Source organism: Physeter macrocephalus, chromosome 1, assembly GCF_002837175.3.
Source record: "Physeter macrocephalus isolate SW-GA chromosome 1, ASM283717v5, whole genome shotgun sequence".
Lineage (NCBI taxonomy): Eukaryota > Metazoa > Chordata > Mammalia > Artiodactyla > Physeteridae > Physeter > Physeter macrocephalus.
Genome location: NC_041214.2, coordinates 82,647,718 through 82,661,883, shown reverse-complemented (window position 1 = coordinate 82,661,883; position 14,166 = coordinate 82,647,718). Strand labels below are relative to the sequence as shown.

At 41.2% G+C, this 14,166-nt stretch overlaps 1 protein-coding gene across 3 annotated transcripts in view; it reads right to left on the bottom strand.

Annotated features, from left to right (window-relative positions):
• Window positions 1-6,795, bottom strand: part of IL1RAP (interleukin 1 receptor accessory protein) — a 124,240-nt gene extending 117,445 nt beyond the window's left edge. For all 3 annotated transcript variants that reach the window (XM_028492310.2, XM_007102275.4, XM_028492322.2), the window contains exon 1: window positions 6,659-6,795. The gene's annotated coding sequence lies outside the window, so the exon portion shown is untranslated. The remainder of the gene's footprint in view (window positions 1-6,658) is intronic.
• Between the last annotated feature and the right edge of the window lie 7,371 nt (window positions 6,796-14,166).

The window sequence follows — 14,166 nt, the reverse complement described above, 5'->3', positions numbered from 1 at the left end:
GGTATCTGGATTTTATGATGCTTCACGTGCCTGACATGTGGATGCCTCTGTAGAACTAAGAGTATGGATCTACTCTTAGCTTTTCATGGTGTCTCCTAAGTCATTACCTTCCAGGCACAGATTCATAGAACAACGTGCCTTAGAGAGGACCTTGTCCAAATTCCTCACTCTGGAGGTTAGAAAAAGGACTCTTAGAGAAGGAAAAGCCACTAACCAGTACCAGGGCTGTTGCACTGAATGATTGAGGGGGAAAAAGCATAACCTTGGAGTTAGAAATCTAGGGTGCAAGTCCATTATTCCCTGGCTGTGTGGCCTTAGAAAATATTTAGCCTCTCAGACTTGGGATGTAAAATGGTGTTGAGAACAATTACTTTGATTACCTCAGATTATTGTAAGAAAAAAATACTTGTGTGCATGTGCGTATATAATAACAAGCATTTTGAGGGCTCAAAATTCTATAAAAAAACAAAAACTGTTAATTTGAACCTAGGTCTTCTACTTTCTAATCCAATATTGATTTGGGCATGCAATTGAATATCTCTGTAGTTGTTAATCATAATGAAGGTTAAAATCCCCATGTACCAGGCTCTTAACAAATGTTTTGGCACCTAACTGACACCTACCGAAAGCTGGATGAAATGGGTTTTATTATCCCCTTTTTACAGATGATAAGAATAAAGTACAGATAGACGAAATAACTTGTCTAAGGTCAAATCCAGGGAAGGTGGTCAGATGCTAAAGCCCATGATGTTACACAACCACAATTTTAGGTCACCATAGCATCTAACCATAACTGGCATAAGGAACTATGTTATCTATGAAAAGAACACTTTCAGAAATGACTGGTTCTCTTTTCTGTTGCCTTTAGCACTGATTGGGAAAAGAGGAAGCCAGTGTAATCATAAGGACTTATGTGTCAGACAGGAAGAAACTACAGGCATCTCCTACATATAAACTAGACATAAAAGGTCACCTGTCCTCATGTCCAATTATATCAAATAATAGCTGGACTGGTATGAATTCTTCACTGATTTTAGAAAGTGAGATCGAAGCTTACTGCAGCTGCCCACTTCCCTGGAAATTTCCTACTGTCTGTCAGGTAATTTATTTAGGACACTTGACACTGGCCTTGCTGTCAGTATATGCAAGCATGAACTTCAGTGTCATCCTTCACTGTGTTTGCTGCAAAATCTCCTGTATTATTGGGATAAAAATGTCTTTTTCTATAATTGATCCAGTGATGTTCAATCTTATTAGAGTCTGTGACTCCTTATCATTTGTCTGATTTTGTGACCACAAAATTTAAAAAAAATAAAATAAAGTTACCTTATTAGTCTGTAGAGATGGCCTTTGAAATAATTAATGATATGGTAAAGTATGAGAAAACTAGAAAGCCAATGCTGGGTGTACCTGACACAGCATGAATCCATCATCTATTTAACTCAACCTTTTGAGTACAGGGCACTGTGCTAGGCATGGGGGAGGATAAACCATGCCCTCAGCTGCTTGGGTGCTAATCAGGGACTTGGACAAGAATACAAAGGGACAAATTACTGGCCCACAGTTAAAAAAGAAACTTAAGGGCTTCTCTGGTGGTGCAGTGGTTGAGAGTCCACCTGCTGAGGCAGGGGACATGAGTTCGTGCCCCGGTCCGGGAAGATCCCACATGCCGCGGAGTGGCTGGGCCCATTGAGCCTGAGTAGTAGGTTTGGGAAGGAAAGCAGGGGAAAGGAGATAGCAACTGAGGTGGTGTGAGGACACAGGGAGGGGACATTTATGGATCTAGTTATATGAGTCCTCAGGTCTTACGCTGTGGTGTCTAGTAAACATGGGATAGTAGACTGAAAAGCTTTGTGCTCAAGCACACACATTCCAGTTCTCACTAATTGCATAACTGTGGGCAATCCTCTAAGTCTCTCAGAACCTCAGTTCTTTCATCTGCAGAAGGTAGACAATAATATGGATCTGAGAGTTATTTTTATGCTTAAATGAAATGACAGAAGTACATGCACCAATGAATGCTGATTTCCCTTGCCCTCCTCTGTTTAACCAGAAAATAGATTTCTTGGCATAATACAATCAGGGTATTTTCTCTTTATTCCCCTTTCAATCTTTAGCCTTGACTTTTACAAAGAGATGTGGCAATAGAATTTCAGAGTTGAAAGGAATCTTAAAAAAAAAAATAACAATGTATTGTAGCAGAAGAGCCTTAGAGATGAACTAGACCAGCTGTCTCATACTTTAGGCCCAAAGGTAAAGCGACTTCCCAGGCACAGGCAAGAGAATACCAGGATCAGAAAGACAGGATGGGGATGGGTGGGTCATGGGTCCTAATTCAGGTCCTCAGTTCTAGTCCAGAGGCTGCACAATTTCAGGTCTTTCCTAGCTCTGAAATGAAATGCAGAGATGAGTCTCAGCATTGGTGCTTGCTTTGTGCTACGCGATAAGGTCCTGCTATTTAACCTCTCTGAGTCTCAGTTGCCTCAAGAAATACACAGGATTACTGCAAGGACTGAATTAGATGATAGATGTAAATTCTCAGTACAAGCCATGATGGAGTTCACTAAAGGGAGGCTATTAAATTTTGATTTTCACAACTGAACAGACTAATAAACTGAAAGAACTGATGGAAGAAGAAAGAATTCATGTTCATTAAACGCCTCCTATGAAAAAGGCACTGAGAAAGAGACTCAAGCTTCTAGGTAGGCATCAGTGTTCCTGTTTCCCAGCTGAGGAGACCGAGGCACATCTCAACATAGTAACTTGCCTGAGGTACCCTCCAGACGCTAAGACGCCACACTGCCACAGCTGCTAGAGCTAGGCAGAACATGGTCAGGCTAGAAGGTCTCCTAACAACCTCGTCAGTGTAAACCATGCATTCTCACTTTCAAAAAGGAGAAAAAAAAAAAAAAAAAAAAAAAGAGCAAATCAGTAGCTAACCTGATTTAATCCCCCAAAATATAAGATACCAAATGTTCTGTAAACTTCCGGTTCTTTGGGGTTTTTATTTCTCCCACAGAACAATTTCCAAAATGAGCAAAGAGCACAGTAGGTGGCTCTCTTTAATATTTCACAGGCAAGACAATAGCGACTCAACAGATCCTACATCTGTGTCACCAGCAAAAGCCTGACAAAGTTGAGCAACAAATGAAACTGTGTGTATATTGGAGATAACCTTTATTTTTTTTTTCTGCTTCTTCCTCTGATTTTCTCCAGCTACATTCTGCTTTTCTAACTGTGCCAGGTAAGATGCCACTGACTGCCTACCTTTTGGCAAAAGCAAACATATGCTTCCAAAGGCCAAACGCAAGGAGCACAGCGTTTCTCCCCAAACTGCCTTTGCAAGCCTGTCTGCTTGCTGCAAAGCAAAGAAACCTAAAGGCCTGTGGGAAGTCTCAGCAGATAAATGGCCCCATTGCCTGGGCCGGAAACAGATCTGTTCATTTTCCTGCATAAGCCTGCAGCCGTCAGTTTCCACAGGGAGGATTGAAACTCCAGACCAAGGATCGGCATCACCAGCCAGCAGTTGTCTTTCCTGCGAATGCTGCCTCTGTACACTGTTCACTATATTCCATCCTTTCTGACTTTGGAATTGGCAAAAGAAGAGAAAAATAGTATGGTCATTCATGGTATTTGTTCCTCAACCTTCTTAACAGCCTGCATATTAGCACGAGGATGGCAGAAAGAAGAAACCACTCAGAACAGGAAGAAAAACATGACATAATTCTAAGCTTTATGTCTTCATAGTACCCTTACTCCTAGGAATTGAAGGTACATTACTTCAAACACATGTCAGTAGGCAGGCTGCCTTAGAGATCATCACCCTGAAACTTCCTCTCCTGAGAGCTGGCCCCGCTAAACTCTACAGATCATAGTTCTCTTAGCAAGGAAATATCCTCTTTGGGACAAAAAGGATACCCTGAAATCACCAAACAAATAAGGTCAACCCAACAACAGAAGTAAATTGTTAAAAATCTCATTGGAGAGACGACAGGGTGTGATGGAAAAGCCCTTAACTAGAAGTCAAAAGCTGTGATCTGTATTCCCAAGGCTGAAATTTATGAACCATGTGACCCTGGGCAACTTCTCATTTCTCTGACTCTTATTCAATTTTCTTTCAATAAACTGAGATCAACTAAGAAGAAATATCATTTAATGAGCACCTACTCACTACAGGTACTTTACATTATTCTACTTAATTTAATCCTCACACGCATCCTTGGGGTAAGCATTTTTTTTTCACTTTAGATTGGATAAAACAGAAACTCTAAATGGTGAAATAAATTGCTTAGTATTACCCAGCTACATAGGAATTAGAGCTGAAATCTGAATTTGATGACAAAACCAGGTTTTTTCATACTTTATCGTATCATTATATTATCCTTCCACTATTAATATGTCCCCATGTCCTTCTCTCAAGGCTATTGCAAGTAACAAGGAAGATAATATATATGGAATACACTGTGGAAATTTTAAAGTTTTATATATATATATTTGATAACAAATAATCTCTATAAGGAGAAAGGGTATAACTGAGTATCCTTTCTTTAAAAAAACCAGAACTAAAAGGAATTAGCTTTCAATCTCCCATCCTCTTGTTCTGACCTTATTTTGAACATTCTCCTTTTCCCTACAAGTCCCCAGTCTCTCAGGCACGCGTTCAGATGTATCCTGGCTAGCTCATCACAATGCATGCACACGGAGCAGGCTGACGGAAGCAAGCGATCCCATCCTCTGCAAATGTCTGGTGCGGGAGCTACCTAAGAGGGTACCACCGAACTCTTTCCTTTCCTCAAGGTGTATCACACCCCTGCTCTGCATACATCAATAACACAGGCATATGTGATGGACTGTGGAGCAGGCAGCCAACTATAAATACTGGATGCTCAGTTCAGGGACTTACGGCATAGCCAGAAGATGATAGTAAAAACGGTATGAAGTCAATCAGAATAAAATCAATTGTTACGAGCTAGGTGGGGGTATGTAAAGGACACTATTTCATTTTAAAATACCAATAATGCCAATAATAAAGGAAGCCTAGTGAGGGCACATGTGGATGTTTGTTTTTATATGAGGTAAGTTTGTGTCCAAAAGGGACTGAATTTAGCAGCATCACTGTATAATCCAAAAGAAATACACGGGAATCTTGTTGTTTTCCTATATTAGCTGAGAAATATAAAGCTGCTTGTCTGACCTGACACGGGGGGAATAAAAGGCTTAGAACAGTCTGTGACATAGATGCAACTTGCAACTTCTCCTCTTGTCCTTCTACCTCTCATCAAATTCAAGACCCTCTTTGCCAGTAAAGGATGCCTCAGATCAAAGTTTCACAGACCTGAGGCTTGGCCTAAAAACTAGCAGGGCATTGGCATCACTGGGAAACATTTTATACACCAAGTCAAGCATCTACGATCAAAGTCACATGTAGAGGGCATTCAGAAAACACTGTAAAAGAGCTGTTCAAACTCCAAAGAAGAAAAAACCACAACATCTAGATTTAAAAAAAAAAAAAAGTCACTCATCTGAAAATTCAGCTTCCTAAAAACCCACTGTCTCCAAGGTTACTATGCAGTAATATTTATAATTGTTGCCATCAGTGTCAAAGTGAACAGGTGCCAAGCCAGGCACTGTGCTAAGCATGTTATTTGAATTATCTCGTTTCATCCTCCCAAGTGCCCTAAGGGCTCATTGTGACCGTGAAAATCTCCATTTTATGGCTGGAAAAAAAAAACAAAAAACAAAACAAAACTGAGTATCAGAAAGATTGGATAACTTGCCCAAGTTCACACGGCTAATAGGTGGCAGAGCTGGAGTGAAGGCCAGGTAAATCCTTCTCCTCAGCTGGTAGCTAACCTATCGGTGTTTCACAATTTCACAACCAGCGGGTGGAGGCAAGACAGACTGGGAACGGGCTCTTAAAGGAAACGGCAGAAGTTTGCTTTTGGGTTTGTGATTTTTCTCTTTAACTCAGCTTCCTTGTTCCCTCACAGGATTTAGAAGTGAGAGGGGCTATGGCTCCGTGAGGTCAGCTATTCCTGTAGGAGAAGCATCCTATTTCCCACAGGACGACCGGCCCCGCTTCCCCCGGGGCTGGAGAGGGCACTGTACCAAACGAGGTGACTGGCACCCGGACGTCCCTCACCTCTCCACGGACTCTACCAGGAGTCTGACGGACACCCTCGGCGGGGCATCTTCCTGAGAAAACAGGTCAGGGGAAGAGAAAGAGAGGCTGCAAGCAGCCTTTACCCAGGTTGTCACAGGTCCAAGCTGGAAACGACGTGGTACCCGGTGGCAACGCTGGGACACACTGCCCCCTTCTATCCTCACCGTTCACAGCAGCACTCGAGAAACCAAGGCCGGGGGTATACCGGAGTACATCCCTTAAAGAGCTGGGAGAGGGCTGCAGTGACGCGCAGCCCTCACACAACTGCGTTACTTAAATGCCTACAAAGCAAAGACTGGACTCTGGACAGTGGGTTCGAGTCCTGCCCACGGCACTAACTTAGCTGTGTGATCTATCCCAGCCGCTGCCTCGCTCTGTGCCTCAGTTTGCCCTTCTGTAAAATAGGGTTGAAGGAGACGATGTGTAAGAATCCTTCCACCTTGAGATTCTGTAGATCGGTGATCCCCCGAGCCCTCATCGCCGCGCGAGACTCACCTTTCTTGGGATGCAGAGCGGGCGCAGCGAAAGCGGCGGGGATGGGTGCAAGATCGCCCAGCACCGCGTCTTTCGGTGCGCTTGGCCAAAGCAGAGTCCCGGGGACCCGGATCCGGCCAATCTTCCCGCAACGAGCCTCTTACTTTCCGCCGCACTTTCTTTTTTCCCCCTTTGGGGCTCCTCCCCTGCCGCTGCGCGATTGGCCGGCGCTGCGCGGCTCCCGATCCACCCGCCGCCTCGCCAGCCACCAGCGCTCAGGGCTTCCTGGAGCGGAGGCCGCGGGGCGGCACCGAGGGCGGCCCCGCCCGCGGCGAGGAGGAGCGGCGGCGAGAAGGAGCGGCGCCCGGCCCGCTGCCGGCAAGACGCTGCGCTAGGCCCTTCGGCGCCCGGCCACCGCCTGTGCCGGCTGGACCGCGCAGGAAGGGACAGCGTGGGTCCTGCAGCTTGGCACGATGCCAGGCGCTCTGGGGAGTTGCGCCCCCGGCTATACACATAGACGCACACTTGCGCTCATTGCAGGATCCTGGTCTCACAATCGAGATCGCCTTTTCCTTCCGGCTCTCGTGCTGCACCAAGGCCATAAATCAATTCAGGCCGCAGGATTTGCGCCCCCATCGTGTGCCAAGCCCAGAGCGCGACGGGAAGAAACAGACTCAATCTCGGTGGTCTGGCGCTCCTCTCCGCTACAAAAGTGACAGTCATGGGAACAAACTACTGCTCAGGACAGCAAAACGGAACCTGTATTTTCCACTGGAGTATACCCAATGTGCCTAGGAAGGTGGCTGGCACAAAGTAGGCACTCAGTACCTGTGCACTGAATGAGTGAATGAATGAAATAATCATTATAGAAGCAATCTCAAAAGAATTACTCCCTTTCATTCACTCCCGTTTCTCCAGATTTCTGAGAGAGCCCTCAGTCACCCTCTAACACTCTAGATGGTAGTCTGTATAGTCATCCTGAGAAACTTTACAATGACTGTCAACTCCTTTGCTCAAGAACCTTCTCTTGTTCTCTATGGCTAGTCCATCACGATTTCTTCCTGACTGGCAAAGCCCTTCATCACTTTTCCCCATTTCTGGGACTCCCTAACAAAAGCTATCTACAAAGTTGACTTGTCTCTTCACACATGCTTTACTTCACCACCTCCAAGACTTTTCTTCTGCTCTTAGAGTTACCTAATTGAATCGTATTTATTTATTTATCCAAGAAATTGAGATCCAAAGTAAGCAATTAAAGAGAAGGGGAAAAAAGGAAAGAAGAAAAGGTCCTCATGAATTAGTAGGTGGAACTAGGAGGTGCCAATCTCTAGGTACCAGCTAAAGATGGACAGCAGTGCAAAACTCACACACTTCCCCTGCCCTCAAAGGATTTAATTCAGTGCAAAACTCACACACTGCCCCTGCCCTCAAAGGGTTTAACTCCCCAAGGGAAAATCACAGTATAATTGAAGCTGTAGCAATGTTCATGTTGTTTCATTTATTGATATCGCTTATGGAAATTAATCCTGAGAAATTATTTGTCTCTGGATATCTGGCACACAGTACATGCTCACAACATTGTTATTAAGCCAAAAAGGAAACAATATAAAATTTAAAAAGTTTATTGTATGAAACAGAAGTAAAACTGTTCTTTGTTGTATTATTCACTCATTAAATATATTTCAGGGCATCCAATTTTTCTTCTTATATGATACACTCATTGAACACTTTTATAACATGTGCTTACAAAGTAGCAGGCACTTTGCATGTATCAGCTAATTTTCACAATAATTTATAAGGTACTATTATTATCTCCAATTTATAGATGAGATATAGAGAAGTTGTATCTTGTCCGAGGCCACAAGCCTACAAGAAGAGAATGCAAAATGAGAACTCAGGCAGTCTCCTTGCTCTTAACTACCCAACTAGACAGTCTCATGTGCTTTCTAGAAGTCCTTACTCTGTGCCAGGAACACGTTGGTGATTCAGAATTGAACCACATATAGTCTTTCACTTTGAGGAGCTACTCATAGTTTAATGAGGATGACGTCATATAGACAAGTCATCACAGTATTAAATATTGTAATTTTAAGACAACATAAGTAACTGGGAATGCAAATGGTTAGATAACCAATGCTGTATATTCACACAATAAAGTATTTGCTGTCATAATTAACAGATTATGAAACTGTGTCTACAAAGGAAAAGGCTTACAATATAGTTAGTCAGGTTGTATAAAAGGTATGAAAACATGGTCAGTAATTGAAAGAAATGTGGAAAGTGTTAACGTGTCAGAATTATGGGAGTATTTTCCTTTTTTAAATTTGCTTAACGGCAAAATTTTATTGTAACAATTTAAAAATGTTTGAAAACTCACATACTAGGCATTCAATGAACAATTGTGGCCTAAGTGAATGAATGAATGAGGCTGCAAACTCATTGGTGTCAGTGCCTAACAGTATTGGGTGTGTAAGAAATGCTCAGAAAAATATTTTGAAATTGACTGAATATTTGGAAAAGCATCATTACTCTCTTCTTCCCTCTGCTACTAACCTCTACTTCTTTTTTCAGGTTATCTTTAATCATTTTGCAGTAGTTGTAAGGGGGCCTCAGAATTTTGCTTTTCCCTGAACCCAGTCCAGTCAGACTTTTGTCCCTAATACTCCATAGTTAAGGTATCTAATGACTTTCACTTTGCCAAATTCAGTGGTCAATTTGTGGTCTTCATCTTACTTGACCTATTTAGCAGCATCAGACACAGTTGTTTAGTTTCTCCTTCAAACTCCTTTTTATTTATTTATTTATTTTTAATTTAATTTTTTTTTTTTTTTTTTTTTGCGGTACACGGGCCTCTCACTGTTGTGGCCTCTCTCCCTTGCGGAGCACAGGCTCCGGACGCGCAGGCTCAGCGGCCATGGCTCACGGGCCCAGCCGCTCCGCAGCATGTGGGATCCTCCCGGACCGGGGCACGAACCCATGTCCCCTGCCTCGGCAGGCGGACTCTCAACCACTGCGCCACCAGGGAAACCCCAAACTCCTTTTTATTTGACTCCTTGTTTTCCATCAATTTCTTCTGCTGCTCCCTTCCAGACTCTTTCATTGGATCCTTTACCTCTTGGTGACCTCCGAGAGTTAGAATGTCCCAGAGCTCAGTCCTTGGTGTACTTAGTCCCTCCCTAGGGGATCTCATCTCAAACATCTATGTGATAAAAACTTGCAAACTTAAATCTAGAGTAGGAACCACTACTATTGCCTCCTTACTATCTCTTCTTAGATGTTTCATACACATTTCAAATTTCACTTGTTCAAAACAAACTCTTTATGTTTACATAAAACACCCCAACCTCCCAGTTGCTTCTCCTTTAAGACTGGCTTCTCCTCCCTTAGAATACTTGTCTTCACAATGATGCTTCTCCAGCACCTCCAAGAGACTGGATCTAGATGAGTGACAGGGTGAGGGACAAAGACATGTTTTCCAAACGACAGCCTGAGTCTTCTTGGCCTATGGCCCAAAGCTCCTGGAGACTGTTAGAAAAGACCTAATTTTCTCTCCTTACTTTTCTCCTTCCAAACAGAAGCTTTGAAGCAAAGGTCAGGATTTTAATAAAGTCTTGGAGGATGGTTATTATGCAATGTTGACACTTCACTACAGCAGGAAATTTGAAGACAAGAACTTTGCACGTAAACAGGAGAAACTTATCTTTATGTTTCTAACTTAGCCTTGTAAGTAGTTAACAACACGTTTACCAGCTTCCAGCCTCCAAAAATCTAATCAAAATGGAAGGCGTATGCCTTCACATAGATACCATAACCTGTATTATCCCATAAGCCAAACCCCTGCAATATTCTTTTGGGCAGACTCAATCTCAATTGGTCACTAGCTGGTGAATAACAATCAGTCCATTTCAGTTAAAATCATGCTAATATTTGCCTGTTCTTACAGCAATATGAGAGGGCTGTGCCATTCAGCCCTATTTTTTTTTTTTTTTCTGTGCAGCAATAGGAAGCTTGAATGATCCCCTAACAGGCAGGCACTTGTTATATTACTCATCTCCAGAGGGGGATTTTCAGCTAGTCATCTGAGATTCAGAGACTGTGTATAGGATCCTTTCTCTGCCACCGGCATTGGGGAATTTCTTTTATCTTTTTTTCATTCATTTATTCAAACATGTGTTGAATATTTGCGCTACATGAGCAGTGTGAGCAATGTTGAAATAGGGTCGACGTGGATCTTTCATAATAGAAAAAGACACAATGTCTACCTAGATTATACAAAACAAGGTTGAAATAATATCTCCCCTCCAATGAACAACTATTATGTGGCGTGTCCTTTGAACATGCATTATTTCTAAACTTTAGAATACTCTTCAGAAATAGACATAGTTTTCCCTTCTTTTACTGGTGAAATAATAGAGTGAGAGAAGCTTACTTACCTAAGAACACACAGCTAGTTAAGGTTGAACCCAATAGCAAACCCCAGGTTTAACAAATTCTCAAGGTCGCATTTTCCCATACTACCCTGAGGTCCCCCAAAAAGTTCAAATAAAGTACTCTTGGAGTATTGAGGAATGAAAATTTCTTCTGTTTGGAGGGGATCAAGGAAAGAAACAGAGAGGGTGTCATAGCAGGGACTGGACGGAGAGGTAAAATAAAGATTTATGGTGACAAAGGAGGAAGCAGTAAGACACTACAGGACAAAGGAAAGCATTCATTCATCCATCCAACTATTGCTTGACGTATAAATAAAATAACTTCAACGTGACGTGGTAAGTGCTTTTGGAAACAGAGTGCAGTCCTCCATATGAACCCAGAGGAAGGTGTTTGCATGTGGCCCCAAGAGGTGGGAAAAGGAAAGAGTCAGACTCCCCTGACTCTAGCTAGAAAACACTCAGGAGGTAACAGGGAAAAAAAGTGGGAAAAATGTACTTTAATTGGATATTGGAATAAAAATGGGGAAAATATTATTGAAATTGCTCATTACAGAGCAAGAACTGTGACTTATTGGCTTTTATATCACAGAATGGTGCTTGACATGAAAAGTGAACAAATGAATCAGTTACTGACATCTGTTGAGGGCCAGGTGCTCTCTAAGCCTGGTGCTTCTTACAAATATTATATTATCCTCACAGCATCTCCATGACGTAGGTATTTATTTTTTTAATTTTATTTTATTTATTTACTTTTTATATAGCACATTCTTATTAGTTATCTATTTTATACATATTACTGTATACATGTCAATCCCAGTCTCCCAATTCACCCAACCCACTTTCCCGCCTTGGTGTCCATGTGTTTGTTCTCTACATCTGTGTCTCTATTTCTGCCTTGCAAACCAGTTCACCTGTATCATTTTTCTAGATTCCACATATATGCGTTAATATACAATTTCTTTTAATCTTGTTTATAGTTTCCTTTGCTGGACAAAAGCTTTGAAGTTTCATTAGGTCCCATTTGTTTATTTTTGTTTTTTATTTCCATTACTCTAGGAGGTGGGTCAAAAAAGATCTTGCTGTGATTTATGTCAAAGAGTGTTTTTCCTATGTTTTCCTCTAAGAGTTTTATAGTGTCTGGTCTTACACTTAGGTCTTTAATCCATTTTGTGCTTATTTTTGTGTATGGTGTTATGGAGTGTTCTAATGTCATTACTTTATATGTAGCTGTCTAGTTTTCCCAGCACCACTTATTGAAGAGACTGTCTTTTCTCCATTGTATATCCTTGCCTCCTTTGTCATAGATTAGTTGACCATATGGGCTTGGGTTTATCTCTGGGCTTTCTATCTTGTTCTATTGATCTATACCTCTGTTTCTGTGCCAGTACCATATTGTCTTGATTACTGTAGCTTGATTACTGAAGTCAGTGAGTCTGATTCCTCCAGCTCCGTTTTTTTCCCTCAAGATTGCTTTGGCTATTTGACGTCTTTTCTGTCTCCATACAAATTTTAATTTTTTGTTCTAGTTCTGTAAAAAATGTCATTGGTAATTTGATAGGGATTGCATTGAATCTGTAGATTGCTTTGGGTAGTATAGTCATTTTCACATTATTGATTCTTCCAATCCAAGAACATGGTATATGTCTCCATCTGTTTATGTCATCTTTGATTTCTTTCATGAGTGTCTTATAGTTTTCTAAGTACAGGTATTTTACCTCCTAAGGTAGGTTTATTCCTAGGTATTTTATTCTTTTTATTGCAGTGGTGAATGGGATAGTTTCCTTAATTTCTCTTACTGATCTTTCGTTGTTAGTGTATAAGAATGCAAGAGATTTCTGTGCATTAATTTTGTCTCCTGCAACTTTACCAAATTCATTAATTAGCTCTAGTAGTTTTCTGGTGGCATTTCTAGGATTATCTATGTATAATATCATCTCATCTTCAAACAGTGACAATTTTAATTTTTCTTTACCAATTGTATTCCTTTTATTTATTTTTCATCTCTGATTGCCATGACTAGGACTTCCAAAACTATGTTGAATAACAGTGGCAAGAGTGGACATCCTTGTCTCGTTCCTGATCTTAGAGGAAATGATTTCAGTTTTTCACCAGTAAGAATGATGTTTGCTGTGGGTTTGTCATATATGGCCTTTATTATGTTGAGATAGCTTCCCTCTATGCCCACTTTCTGGAGAGTTTTTATCATAAATGGGTGTTGAATTTTGTTAAAAGCTTTTCCCCCATATATTGAGATGATCATATGGTTTTTATTCTTCAATTTGTTAATATGGTGTATCATATTGATTGATTTGCATATATTGAAGAATCCTTGCATCCCTGGGATAAATCCCACTTGATCATGGTGTGTGATCATTTTAATGTGCTGTTGGACTCTGTTTACTAGTATTTTGTTCAGGATTTTGCATCTATATTCATCAGTGTTTTCCTTGCATCCCTGGGATAAATCCCACTTGATCATGGTGTGTGATCATTTTAATGTGCAGGATTTTGCATCTATATTCATCAGTGTTATTGGTCCATAATTTTCTTTTTTTGTAGTATCTCTGTCTGGTTTTGGTATCAGGGTGATGGTGGCCTCATAGAATGAGTTTGGGAGTGTTCCTTCTTGTGCAATGTTTTGGAAGAGTTTGAGAAGGATGGGTGTTGGCTCTTCTCCAAATGTTTGATGGAATTCACCTGTGAAGCCATCTGGTCCTGGACTTTTGTTTGTTGGAAGATTTTTAATCACAGTTTCAATTTCAGTGCTTGTGACTGGTCTGTTCATATTTTCTGTTTCTTCCTGGTTCAGTCTTGGAAGGTTATACCTTTCTAAGAATTTGTCCATTTCTTCCAGGTTGTCCATTTTATTGGTATAGAGTTGCTTGTAGTAGTCTCTTAGGATGCTTTGTATTTCTGCGGTGTCCATTGTAACTTCTCCTTTTTCATTTCTCATTTTATTGATTTGAGTCCTCTCTCTTTCTTGATGGGTATGGCTAAAGGTTTATCAATTTTATTTATCTTCTCAAAGAATGAGCTTTTAGTTCTATTGATCTTTGCTATTGTTTTCTTTGTTTCTATTTCATTTATTTCTGCTCTGAT